The following is a 13,595-nucleotide window of genomic DNA, read 5'->3' on the forward strand; positions in this document are numbered from 1 at the left end:
ACCGTCTTTGTCCAGGTCATGTGACCTGGAGAATGCCTGGAGAGCGTTTCACTTTACAGCAGTCACATGACCACAGGCTCAGATATATAGAGTTCCCACGTGACGTCACAACCTACAGGCATTTCCCAACCCGCCGCCATTGCTGTGGGCAGCTGAAACGAGTTAGCCTCTGTTTACAGCCAAAAGAGCACAATATGGTAGTTTAGTGTTGGGTTAATGGTGCACTAATCACCACGATAGTTCAGTTAAAACGTGGATTCTTTAGTAGGGGAAGTCGGCAAGTCAGATCCGTATCTTCGGGATAAGGATTTGCAATTTACTTTACTTTTTTAAAAACATATTTAAAGGCACACTGTGTAACTTTTAGCCACTAGCAGCCGCCACCGCCGCACTCTTCTCTCCGTCGCCAGAGAAGCGGGCCTGCCTCGCCTCGTCGGTGGCGATTCCCCCTACTCCCTGGCTTCACGGCAAGGAAGGCCGAGCGGCGGGGAGAGGAGGGCGGCTGTGGCAGCTGCTCCTCCAGCCCATAGACTGTAGCCACACCCCAGCCCTTAGAGCTAATCCTTATCCTGAAGTTCCAGGTCAACTACTGTCTGCATACACAATCAAAAGAAAAGGGAGGCTGGCCCGACCGACTGACTGTTGATTTTTGCGATATTACTGCGGTGCTTGTGGCCACTAGGGGCGTTTGCGTGAAAGTTACCGGTCTAGCGTCCCTAGTGGCCAAAAGTTACACAATGTGCCTTTAAATATGTTTTTAAAAAAGTAAAGTAATTTGTTACATTTCTACACCCAACCATTACTGAGAAAATTACTCTTTTTTGTTAAAAATAATTATCAACATTGTGAAACTGCAAAAAATGAAATGACCAGACAACAATCAAATGCATCACATCACAGCCGACCAATCAGATTAAACGCAACGCACAGCCTTATTATTACAATAATCCATTTGATTTAAAAGCACTTTTCAGGCCACCCAAGGACACTTTACAATAAAATAAAAAAATAAATAAACAGGAATAATCAAAACAGTGCAACACATTATACTGTAAAACAGAATAATACAAAAAGACAAAGAAAAAAAAAGAACAACGTAGGAGAATTTATGGAGTGAGATGAAACTTTGAATTACAGAGAATATGCATATTAATAGCGATGGATTTGGAGTAGGATATATCAGTACTGATGTTGTTGCACAATATATTTTCCCAACTTTATAATTTTAGGAAGGCGTAGATAAACTAGTGTCTAATCTGCAGCTGGAAGCTTCTAGTAGATTCAAATTTTAATGGTCATATTTGCCCAGATATGACTATTATCCAATTGTTATTATCTGTTTGTTCATGTGAAACGGAGGATGCTGAACAAATGGTGGATGTGTATGCATTGAGTCTCATTTTCTCCTACATCTCTATGAGTAAATTGGCAGAAGTAGATGCAGCTTCCAGGCGATGACAATTTCTGACAGCATTTAAATATTCATAGGTTACCTGCAGTAATTGATATGACTGTTAGTTTTCCTTGGTCGCACGATCGTGTGAAAGCCATCTGTTAACGTCTCGGTATCTAAAATGTACGACAACCACTGAGCTGTCGAGTTTCACATTTTCTCACAACTCCTATATTTTCATTAACCACGACTTCAGTATTGAAGACAATCTCTGAAAACTGTTCAAGAAATGCTAGGGTTAACTAGGGTGACCATACGTCCAGATTTGTCCAGACACAAGTTTCCCAGGGATCCTGAACACATTTAGGGGAACACATCCATTTAAACTCCGCTAATATTATTAGCAGTTAGCTTTCCAGCAGTTTCTGAAAGCTAATGAGTTTCTCTTAACAGCCAATATCACGTCATTACGGTTATTTTACTCACACGTGATAGAATCATTAAAGATTACACTTTTTTTGCAATGAATTGAAAGCATAGGCAGAGTATGAAATTCTTGCCGGGGGGGAAGCCAAAAAAAAACAAAGTTTTGCTTCACAAATAAGGAATACAAACAAATGTATCAATCTAACTGTTTTTTATTATTATTATTTCACATTTCTTGTTGGGAAAACTTTAAGTTGGGGGGTTGGGGGGCAATGCCTCCTGGATGATAAAACCTCCATGAAGGTTCAGAGAGGAATTTGAAAACAAAGGAATCACTGGGAGAAACGTAGAATGTAGGAAGCTATGGTAAATTTTTCATAATCTGGTGTAGACCCCATGGGACCATGAGAAAACACCATTTTTAAAGCAACAATAACTTATTTATTTACTATATCATATTTTGCAGTTACAAGGTAGATTCAAGAAAACGTTGAGTACTTTGAGTATGACGAGGTCGGCCCGTTCCTCTTTTTTTGGAAATCAAACAATGGTTCACATTTGTCAAACTCAAGGCCCGCGGGCCAAATCTGGCCCTTTAGAGAATTCAATTTGTCCTGCAGGAGAAAGAACAAAATGACAGAGAAAACATGAAACATTGTGTAAATTACCATATACTCCAGTTGTAGTTATCTCAAATTCACCAATTTAATACAACTCGACAATACTTTTCGGAGCTTGCATTTTTTCTGTTTACATCACATGAATGTAGTCATTGTTAATTGCAAATTGTGGAAATAACTCTCAATATGTCCACAAATTTTTCAATTTCTCACAAACAATTCCACAAAATTCCACAAAATGAAGACATTTTTAAGTGAATTGAACTGATATTAAAAACTATGGCTGAATGATGTTAGATTTGTTCTGTTTTTTCCCGCACCTATGATCTTGAGATCAAACTGGTCCGTCTTTGAAGCAGAGATGGAGGCAGCTCTGTGGCTCAGAGAGAAGCTTCTGTCAGAACGTGTTTGAAGGAACAACTTATTTCTTACGTTCTGTTTTTAGCCACAACTGAAGACGACACGGCCAACGACAGACAACAGAGATGTTACATCACTATTCCAGCAGCGAGACACTGTAAACACAGTGGATTATGGTAGAAATCTGTTTGCATAATAATAGTACAACTATAGAAAATATTCATATACTACTGAACATAAGACAATGAACTGTGCACTGAATACATTCACAGGGGTGTCAAACTCATTTTGGTTCAGGGGCCAAATACGGACCGGTTTGATCTCAAACGGGCCACAGATTTTAGGTGCAGGGGGAAAAAGAGAAATGACAACATGAACATACCCTAGTTTTGCACTTCCAAGTATAAATGACATATAAAGTACATAAGAGGCAGACAATATCCAACTTTTAAGTAACCTTAAACTTTAATTCCTTGATTTATGAACAATTGTTATTTAATGTAGTAGAATAATTGAAGGATATTTGCAGGATTTTTCTCCATCATTTTGAGATTAAAAAATGATTAAAAATGACGTGCAGTCAGGGTAGGCAAGGTAGGCAGTGCCTACCCAAGGGTGAAATGATATTTTGATTATTTTTTTTATCTATAATAATGCAATTATAATAATGAAAACCATTTACGTCCAAAGGCAGATCTCTACTACTGCGATGCTAAATGCTAGCATAAGTTCACAGTGCATTAGTGAATTGATATCATGTGACCGCTGCTGCTACGTTCTCTAGCTAGTGGGTGGGATAACACTACAAGCTGTTCTGAGTTGTTGTTGCTGTGATTTTCTCCATGTTTCTGTGTTTCCAACACAAACAACAGATGTGCTGCCGTGTCATGAGATATATCTTGAGGGAGTATGGAGGCTATATTAAATAATTGTTTATGTTTCTTTTATGGTGTTTATGATGTTGATTTTGTTTGATTAACACTTGACAGCAGAAACATATGAAATTGTCATTGGTGGTCTCGATTTGCAACGTGCCTACCCAACCCTAGTGGTCATGGCACGTCATTGATCATGTGATATAAACATGGGGAAATTGTAAATGTGTATTTGGTAGAAATCTACAACTGAAGTTTTTTTACTTTAATTTACTGTGGGCTGAATTAGATGCTCTAAAGGGCCGAATTTGGCCCACGGGCCTTTAGTTTGACACGTGTGGAATAAAGGAACTCAAAGATTTTGATGAAATCACAAGACTGAATTTTATTTAAACTTGTCCTTAACGCAGATAATATTTCTCAAAAGTAATTTAGTATTTTCTATTTTATTTATTCATTTTTTTTTTTTCATTTTTTTCTCTTTATTTTCATTTTGTTATTATTCATCATGAAAAAAAAAAAAAGTATCTCACTTTTACGTGTGCTAGAGTCAATTCACACATGGATTATTAAGTGCAATTTGTATTTTTAACCTGTGACCATGAAAAAAATGAAAGTGAGAAAATGTATGGATGTTTTTTTTTAACTTAGTTTTTGACAAGAAAATGTTAAATTAAAATTAAAAAAGTCAATAACAACAGTTCATTGTCCAGTTCAGCTCTGGCCACAAATAAATTTGACTTTAAATTGAAATTAAACTCCAATCACACTTTAAACCAGGGGTGCCAAACTCATTTTAGTTCAGGGGCCAAATACGAACCAGTTTGACCTCTAGAGGGCTGCAGATCATAAGTGGGGAAAAAAAGAACAATTTTAACATCATTGTGCCATAGTTTTCAATATCAGTTCAATTCACTTAAAAAAAATCTTGATTTTGGAACAAGATTTTGTGTGATTTAGTGGAATTTTGTGGAATTGTTTGTTAGAAATGGTAAGATTTGTGGAAATATTGAAAGTTCTTTCGACAATTTTCAATTAAAATTGACCTCATTCATGTGATATAAACAAAGGGAAAATGCAAGCCCCTAAAAATATTGTCGAGTTTTATTAAATTGGTCAATTTCAGAATACTTGGTATATTACACAATAATTTATGTTTTCTTCCTCCTGCAGACCTAATTGGATGCTTTAAAAGGCCAGATTTGGGCCCTGGGCCTTGAGTTTGACACATATGCTTTAAACTATAACAAAAATAATGAAATATTAATAAAATAGACAATTACAGATATCTAAATATAGATCTTAAATAAATTATGCATACATACACACACGGGATTGTATGCACACATACATATGTTTAAATCTACATAAATACTCATACACATAGATATTTCCATAAATGCATTTATATGCATACATGTCCTCCACACATTTACCAACTTTTATACACATTTTTATTGAAGCAGAAACAAAAGACAATAAAAGCAATATAGGCAAATGATAAACAAAACTCTATTAGGCTTCACTTCATGTGGAATCAACATCCCCAAGTCTATACGTGTCAAAGTACTTTTTCATTTTAGACATAAATTGATGTATATTCTTGCTTTTGTTGAAGTTCCACACTCAATCATTTGTTATTCGTCTCACAGGAACAGCCACAGGGTTTCCCTCAGGACTGAGAAAACTCTCAACTGTGAGGGTTAAACAACGCATTCAGATCATCCTGCAAAACTGTGAGCTTTGTGGAACATCCATCCCAGTGTAGACGGGGGTGAAAATCACACATTTTATTCTTCTGTCTGATTTATTTTACACATTTTTATCACTGCACCAAAACCTGCTTCCTTTAAACAAGGACATTCAACTGTAAACATGATGTTTTTGCCTACATGTGACATGTATCTAATTTTTTTTTTTTGAATTTCTATGTGAACAGTACGATTCCGATTCTGTTCATATTCTTAACCAGGGGTTGTCAACCTTGGGGTGAGGACCCCATTTGGGTTCGTGAGACACTGGGAGGGGGTCGTCAGATGCTTTCAACAAACAAATAATATTTTTTGAACAATTTGAGCCCATTTTTGTTTATTTTTACCCCTTTCCTGCAACTACACCAAACTTGCCATATTTAACCTTTTTTCATCTCTTTTCTTGACAAATATTTGCTCCCCTTAATTCATTTTTCCACTTTCAAGCCATTTTCAGCACTAATAAACCCTTTCCACCACTTTTCCACCTAATGTCACATATGTTGATCCATTATTATCACGTTTAACTTTTTTTCACAATTTGTGCCCATTATTTGCCAGTTTAAACTAATTGTTCCTATTATCATGTGGTATTATATATATTATTACTCCAATCAACCACCTTCAGGTACAGTGGGGGTCCCAAGTCTCTGGAACCTTCATTTTTGGGGTGGTGGGCTCAAAAGGTTGAGAACCATCCATCCATCCATCTTCTCCCGCTTAGCCGTTTCCGGGACGCGGGGGCAGCATCCTCAGTAGGGAGGCCCAGACTTCTACTGCTCTAAACTTAAAAAAAAGATTACATTTTTAAGTGCCAGATATGATGTATAGCAGATTTTTTTGTATATTCTGAGAGCGTAGGTGGAGCTGTATTTCTATACCAAATTTCAATTTCCTATGTGGTGGAATTCTTGAGAAATTGAAAGCTGAAAATGGGAGAAAAATAAAAACATGCAAAAATGGACACTAAACTCAAAAAGTATTGATATGATCAAACTAAAAAAATAAACTGTGCCGATTGAATAATCACGGAAAACAACTGGTAAACATGTCAGAAATTTTTGACCATTTTAAAAACATAAAATAGTATAGTCAAGACTTTATTTGACACAACTTGAACCGTATCATCGCAAGACGGAACTGAAGCTAACGAGGTTAGCACTCCCGCTAAAGCTGTGCATGGTGCTCATTCATGTGCTGTGGCTAAAAAAATACATTACGTCAGTCTTTCTTTCTTTCTTTCTTTCTTCTCGTGCGCCTTTACCTCGCTCCAGCGTTTATTTATAGCTGTGATATGAAAGGCACATTACACTTTTGGATGTTCTTTGATGTGATTATGGGCACTTCAGGGCTGCTGACACAGCTCACTTCCAGCTCACAACAGTTTCAGTACGCCCATCATTTTGTGGCAAACTTTCTCTAACGGGGGTTATTGCTCTCGTATATCATTTTGAAAACGCTGCAACTCATCTGAAGGTGTCAGCGGCGAGAGGCGGGCGATCGACAAAACTCTCAACCTTTGTGAGCGCGTTTGCCAAGCGTCTCTCACTGTAACAGTGGAATCATTTCTGAGCCCTGTATGTGTCACGCTATGTCTTTACATTCTTTGTTTGATGGAATAAAAGAATGTGTGTCACTTCTGATCCAACTGATCCATGAATCCCTGATTGGTTTGAGTTGACAGTTGTTGAGTAGTAGAATTATAGCTCTCTGGATTCAACAGATTCATGGCCTGGGATGGAGTTAATCACATTTTTCACTTACAATTATGTTTTCAAATACCTATAATCAATTACAATTAAATTAAGATTACTGTGGCCAGCATTTTTTATTTTATTTTTTACCAGTTATAGTTATTATTTATTCTCAGAAAGTCAATTACAATTACTAAAGTTAATTTACAATTAATCACAATTAGCCTGAAATATATAACCTAATAAAAGTCAGGGGTTGTTTAAATTATAATTGTAACCTCGTAATCGATAATTAAATACAATTATGGCATAATTATATCTGTAATTGTAATTTTTAAATATTTGTTGCTGCCATTTTATTAGGTTATTTATTTCAGATTTGATTAATTGTAAGTGAACTTCAGTAATTGAAAGCGTAATTGTAATTGACTTTCTGAGGATAAATAATACATGTAATTTAATTGGTGTTTGGGAATTATGCTTGTCAAAGTAATCGTAATTGAATTGTAATTGAACATGGGTAATTGAAAAAGTAATTGTAACTGAGAACTCTAATCGACCACAACCCTGATAACAGTTAACCTTCGTCTTGTGTTAGCTTTCTGTTAGCATCACTAATGCTAACAGGTCATAAATCTGCTGTAAAATACACTAAAAACAAATATCTATCATCTAATTTATTTCCTATCTATTGATTACTTTATTAGGCTTCCTAATCAATGAAAATATAGGTTTTAATGTTTTAGGTGTGGGCGTCGGAGCCTTTTTTGTGTCAATTTTCCCCAAGATTTCAATTTTTTTAAATGGTAAAATGTGGAAAAGCTTGATATGAAACATATTCGAATAATTGTTAACTACATACTGTATGTGTAGAACTGTACATAGAACTGTAACATGGTTCCCTAATTTTGCTTTCAATTATAATTGACAATTCTTATAGAATTTTCATGCCACTTACAAATACTGAACTCAAATACAATTTAATTACAAATACTGTATGACAACAGATTTTTCAAATTGGTAATTAATCACAATTATGACATAAGTAATTGGAATAGAAACATCTGTTTCTGTTGTAATAGTAATTGAATTGTAATTGAGGTCAGATAATTGACTTTGTAATTGTAATTGCCATGGAAATTCTAGAAAAACTGTCATTTACATTTTAATTAAATGTAACCATGTTACAGTTCTATGGCTTACACATACAGTGTGTAGTTAATAATTATTAAAATATGTTTTATATCACGTTTTTCTTAAATCTGTCAGTTCTCTAGAGGATCATTTTACCATTTTTAAAATAATGAACTCTAGGGGTGTATACTGACATATAAAAGGATCAAACGCCCAATGTTTTTTTGTATGAAGAAGTAATTGAACTTTAGCACTTGAAAATGTAATTGTAATTGACTTTCAGGGGAAAAATTACAACTGTGATCGAACATGGATATTTAAAGGCGTAAATGTACGGTAATTAAAAAATGTAACTGACCCCAACCCTGGTTCACACCGACTTAAGAGTAGTGGAATTATAGCTGGATATCTGTCAACGGATACATGGCCTGGACACACACACACACACACCCCCCCCACACACACACACACACACACACTGATAATATGTGATTGGTGAGCTGCTTTCCTCTCGACTGGTGAGGGATTTTGACTTGGGCTCAAAAGTCCGAGTGGTGACAAGGTTCAGGGACGCTGGATGAATGCCGGAGCAGATGTTGTAGCAGCACATATTTCCACAGATTCCTCCTCTGCACTGGAAAAGTAGGACGCATGGAGACAGACACCGCGGTGCATACACAATTTACCTAATTTATTTGGACAACACAGGTTTCAAGTTCACGTTAGATATTTCAAACGGGTTCTGTCTAAAAAAAAAACGGAAAAAAACTCCCAATAAAATCTAGACGGAAAACGGTTATTAATCTCGTCGAAACGGCATAGTCCGCATGCACTACAAACTCAATGAGTATATACTGTCTACTATATACTATAAGTATGATTAGTATGATGATTGCTCCCACTGAAGTATACTTCCAAGTTTCCCAAGATGCATTTGGAACCTACAATGACAAAAACCCAAAGCACACTAAGGCTAGAATATCAACATGTGCTCATTTGATCCATAAAATGCACAGAAACACATTTTGGAGATTTTTGGAAACTCACCATTTTGCTACTGACTAAACTTCCTGTTAACTTCAAAACAAGAGCCCTATTTATAAAAAGTGTTAAAAATCAAATGAAAGACAAGAAGAAATGCTTTTATTTTGAAAAGGGGATGTTTAACTTTTAGTTTGACGCTGGTCCCAGGACCATTTTATATTCCGCTAGCAATGCATCATTGGACGGTTGAGTATGACTAGTGTGTCCACTGTGCATACTTATTGTGCATAGTATACTGTAGGCAGTCTGTACGGTATCAATATACCAACATTCTTTCCGTACGCAGCACCCCGATTTTGCCAGTTTAGGTTATGAGATATGTCAGTAATTGGCCAGTTTAGGTCGCGTGTCTAAGACTAAACCTAACCCAAACCCAAACCCAAACCCTAACCCTAACCCTAAAAATTGTTGCGATATTGGGTTATAACCTAACCCTAACCCTAAGACGCTACTTACTTGTACTTCGGTAACCATAGCAATTGCACCAGGGGTTTACTGGGGCGACCAAAGAGAAGGGAAATAGCAGTAAGAAAATGGTTGCTGGTGAGGTAGAGCTGGGTGTCATCCGCATAACAGTGAAAATGAATACCAAATTTACAGAAGATATTGCCAAGGGGGAGGAGATAAATGATGAAGAGAAGGGTCCCCAAGACTGAGCCCTGGGGCACACCTGTAGTGACGGGGGAGGGGTTTGATTTAAAGAATTTGAGCTGAGAGAACTGAGTGCATGAAAACATGACGCGGTACATGTAAACAGAAGAGAAGACCGGGACATGTCTTAGCATTATACTTAAAAAATTAGTAGTGCCACATTAGACGTGAAACAACAAAGCAATACAGAGTGATATAAGGAGATTCTGAGCATCCATCTTTTTGCAGCCAAGTCTCGCGGGATGAGATTTCACGGGAGTTACGAGGCTCCTGCCCAAAACAACGTTTAATGGAAATCGTTCAAAGCGCAATTATACTTTGCAGACATTTGGAAATATTGCTTTTATTTTGCAAAAATCTGTAATTGAAACACAGCTTCTGACCCTTCTAACTATTTACGATACAATGGCTCATTTTTAGGCCGGGCTACCGGACTCAAAACACCACTCACTTTGTTGTTGTTGTTGTTCTTGTCTTCTTCTTCTTCTTCTTCTTCTTCTTTACACTAGTTAAAATCACTACTCCTCTGTTATTTGTGAACGGATCGGGCTGAAATTTGGTAGCTATAATCTATGGATGTGTAAACATTGATGCTCGGAGCGATGGTTGGTGGTGCTGAATCATTCGCACATACCAATATAAAAATGGGGCCCATTACCCTATACGTGTCACGGGGGCACCAGGGCGCCCCATTTTTCAAACGACTACTCCTCTGTTAGCTCTCGTTAGATTGGAATGCAGTTTTGTATGAAGGGCCCACCCCCTTTTGTGGTAATTTCTAAATTTATTGCAACACAGTCGTGTGATATATGGTTTCAAAGGCAATTTGAAGTACATTAAGATTTTACGTCGCACAATTTGATTTGTTTTACTCGGTGGAACAGAGTCATTTGACTGAACTCTCGGGAACGTGCTACGTGCTATTCGGCGCGGAGACGTTCCGCAGGCCCGGCCGTAGTTCGTCTGAACTTGCTTGTAGTGTGCTTAGTAATTGTAAGGTGGTTCTGTAGGTGTTGCCCCTTACCTCCACACAGTAATTTAAATATGACAACACAAGTGAACTATACATAATATATATATATATATATATATATATATATATATATATATACATAAATATGCTCTCATTACTTTCACCATCACTCTAATGCTCTCACATGTTTTATATGGGCTTTATTAAGAAACACACCCTGTTTGTATGTTCATACATTCTTTCTAATTCAACATTATTTATCATCACTTTTACTTGTGTATTTTTTTTTTATTATTCCAAGCTTATAAATACTTTACTTGAGTATAATTTAATGGAGAAGTGCAACAGGGCCATGAAGCAGAGGGAGATTTAATGTGGACAAGGAGAAGAGTTTCTTCACTGAGACTAATGAGGGAATAAGGGACAGATGTTGAGGAGGAGGAGGAGGATCATTTGATGAGTGGAGCACACACAGAAAGGTGAGCAGTTCTACACACCTCATAATGACATTTATATCAAGAACATCTCACACTCACAAAGCTTTAAAAAAGTCTAACTTTTATTTTGGAGGTTACTGTAAAATCAACTCAAATTGAAGTATAAACAAGTGTTTCTGGTGATATCATTTTTTTTTTGTCTGTGGGTGAATGAACAAAGGAATTTGATTCAAACGCTGCTGCAACAACATAATAAAAGTTACTGCTTTTGGTAAGACATGAAATTACTGAGCGTCGCTTCCAACAGTGATTACATGAAAAGGTGTATTTAAGTAAAGCTGTTCAGTTCAGCAATAAAACACGGCAAAAAAACCAAATCAGCGACAAAGTGTTCATACCTGTGGTTTTTAACTAATGACAGTCAGTAGGCGACTTATTTAATGGACTCCTGAAAGCCTGTTAAAGCTGCAGTGTATTAAAAAAAAAAAAAAAGAAATGTAAATGTTTATATATATATATGTAAAAAAAAAAAAAAAAACTCTTCCTCACCCTCCGCGGGCGGTCTCTTTTTTTCCTCCAAGCTCGGGTCCTCTACCAGAGGCCTGGGAGCTTGAGGGTTCTGCGCAGTATCTTTGCTGTTCCTAGAACTGCACTTTTCTGGACCGAGATGTCTGATGTATTTCCTGGGATCTGCTGGAACCACTCCTCCAGTTTGGGGGTCACTGCCCCGAGTGCCCCAATGACCACGGGCACCACTGATGCCTTCACCCTCCAGGTTTTCTCCAACTCTTCTCTGAGCCCCTGGTATTTCTCTAGTTTCTCGTGTTCCTTTTTCCTGATGTTGAAGTCGCTTGGTATTGCTATGTGGACCACAACGGCTTTCCTCTGCTCTTTGTCCACCACCACAATGTCTGGTTGGTTCTCCATTACCATTCTGTCCGTCTGCATCTGGAAGTCCCACAGGATCTTGGCTCGGTCATTCTCTACCACCTTTGGAGGTGTTTCCCACTTTGACCTTGGGGTTTCCAGCCCATACTCTGCACAGATGTTCCTGTACACTATACCAGTCACTTGGTTATGGCGCTCCATCTAAGCTTTCCCTGCCAGCATCTTACACCCTGCAGTTATGTGCTGGATTGTCTCATTGGCCTCTTTGCACAGTCTACACCTGGGGTCTTGTCTGGTGTGGTAGATCTGGGCCTCTATTGCTCTGGTGCTCAAGGCCTGCTCCTGTGCAGCCATGATGAGTGCCTCTGTGCTGTCCTTTAGTCCGGCTCTGTCTAGCCATTGGTAGGATTTCTTGATATCCGCCACTTCAGTATGTTTCGGTGGTACATCCCGTGTAGGGGCTTGTCCTCCTATGATGGAACCTCCAGCACCTCATCTTCTCTTCCCCATTGTCTGAGACATTCACTGAGCATGTCATCTGTTGGAGCCTTGTCCTTGATGTACGTATGGATCTTGGATGTTTCATCCTGGATAGTGGCTCTCTCACTCACTAGTCCTCGGCCTCCTTCCTTCAGGCTAGCGTACAGTCTCAGAGTGCAGGATTTGGGGTGAAATGTCAGTGCGTCAGTTGTCCATTATTTGGGGATTTTTTTTCACCCCAAATATATATATATATATATATATGTTAAAAAACAGAGTACATTGATTCCATTTTCCATAATTTATTCATCACAATGAGGAAAAGTCTTTTCTTTTCTTCTGTTTTTCTTCTTTTTTTATCCATTCTGAATGTGGTTTGTAGAGATTAGTTTGAACTTTTTATTAACTTTTCATTCCTTCACTACAGCTGCTCAATAGATTTCCTCCATTGACTGATATACAGTGTGTTTTTCTGTTTGCATATTCCCCTGAAATTGTGTTTTTCTTTTATCTGAAACTGTTTTTTTCTGCCCTTTGGTAACGATTCACATTGGCTTTGGTTTTAGGTCGACCAAATCCTTGAATTTTAGTTCCGTCAGTTTGATGAAAAGTGGGTTTCATGCTTCTCTCCAGGTGCTTTTATACTTAAGTAAAGTGATAAAAATAAAAACAGAATATATTATATTCTTCCATGTTGAACAATGACGTTACCAGTGAGATGAACTGATGTCCATTGATTGAGGTTAAAACCACTCAGATGTTTTATTCAGTGACATTTTGTCAGCCTCAGACGAAGATGAAAGGTTATTGATGTCGAGCGGGTACTTCGTACAAGAGATTCATCAAGAGAACTGATGTTTGACAAATGT

The sequence above is a fragment of the Gouania willdenowi genome, chromosome 4, assembly GCF_900634775.1.
Source record: "Gouania willdenowi chromosome 4, fGouWil2.1, whole genome shotgun sequence".
In the NCBI taxonomy this organism is placed as follows: domain Eukaryota; kingdom Metazoa; phylum Chordata; class Actinopteri; order Blenniiformes; family Gobiesocidae; genus Gouania; species Gouania willdenowi.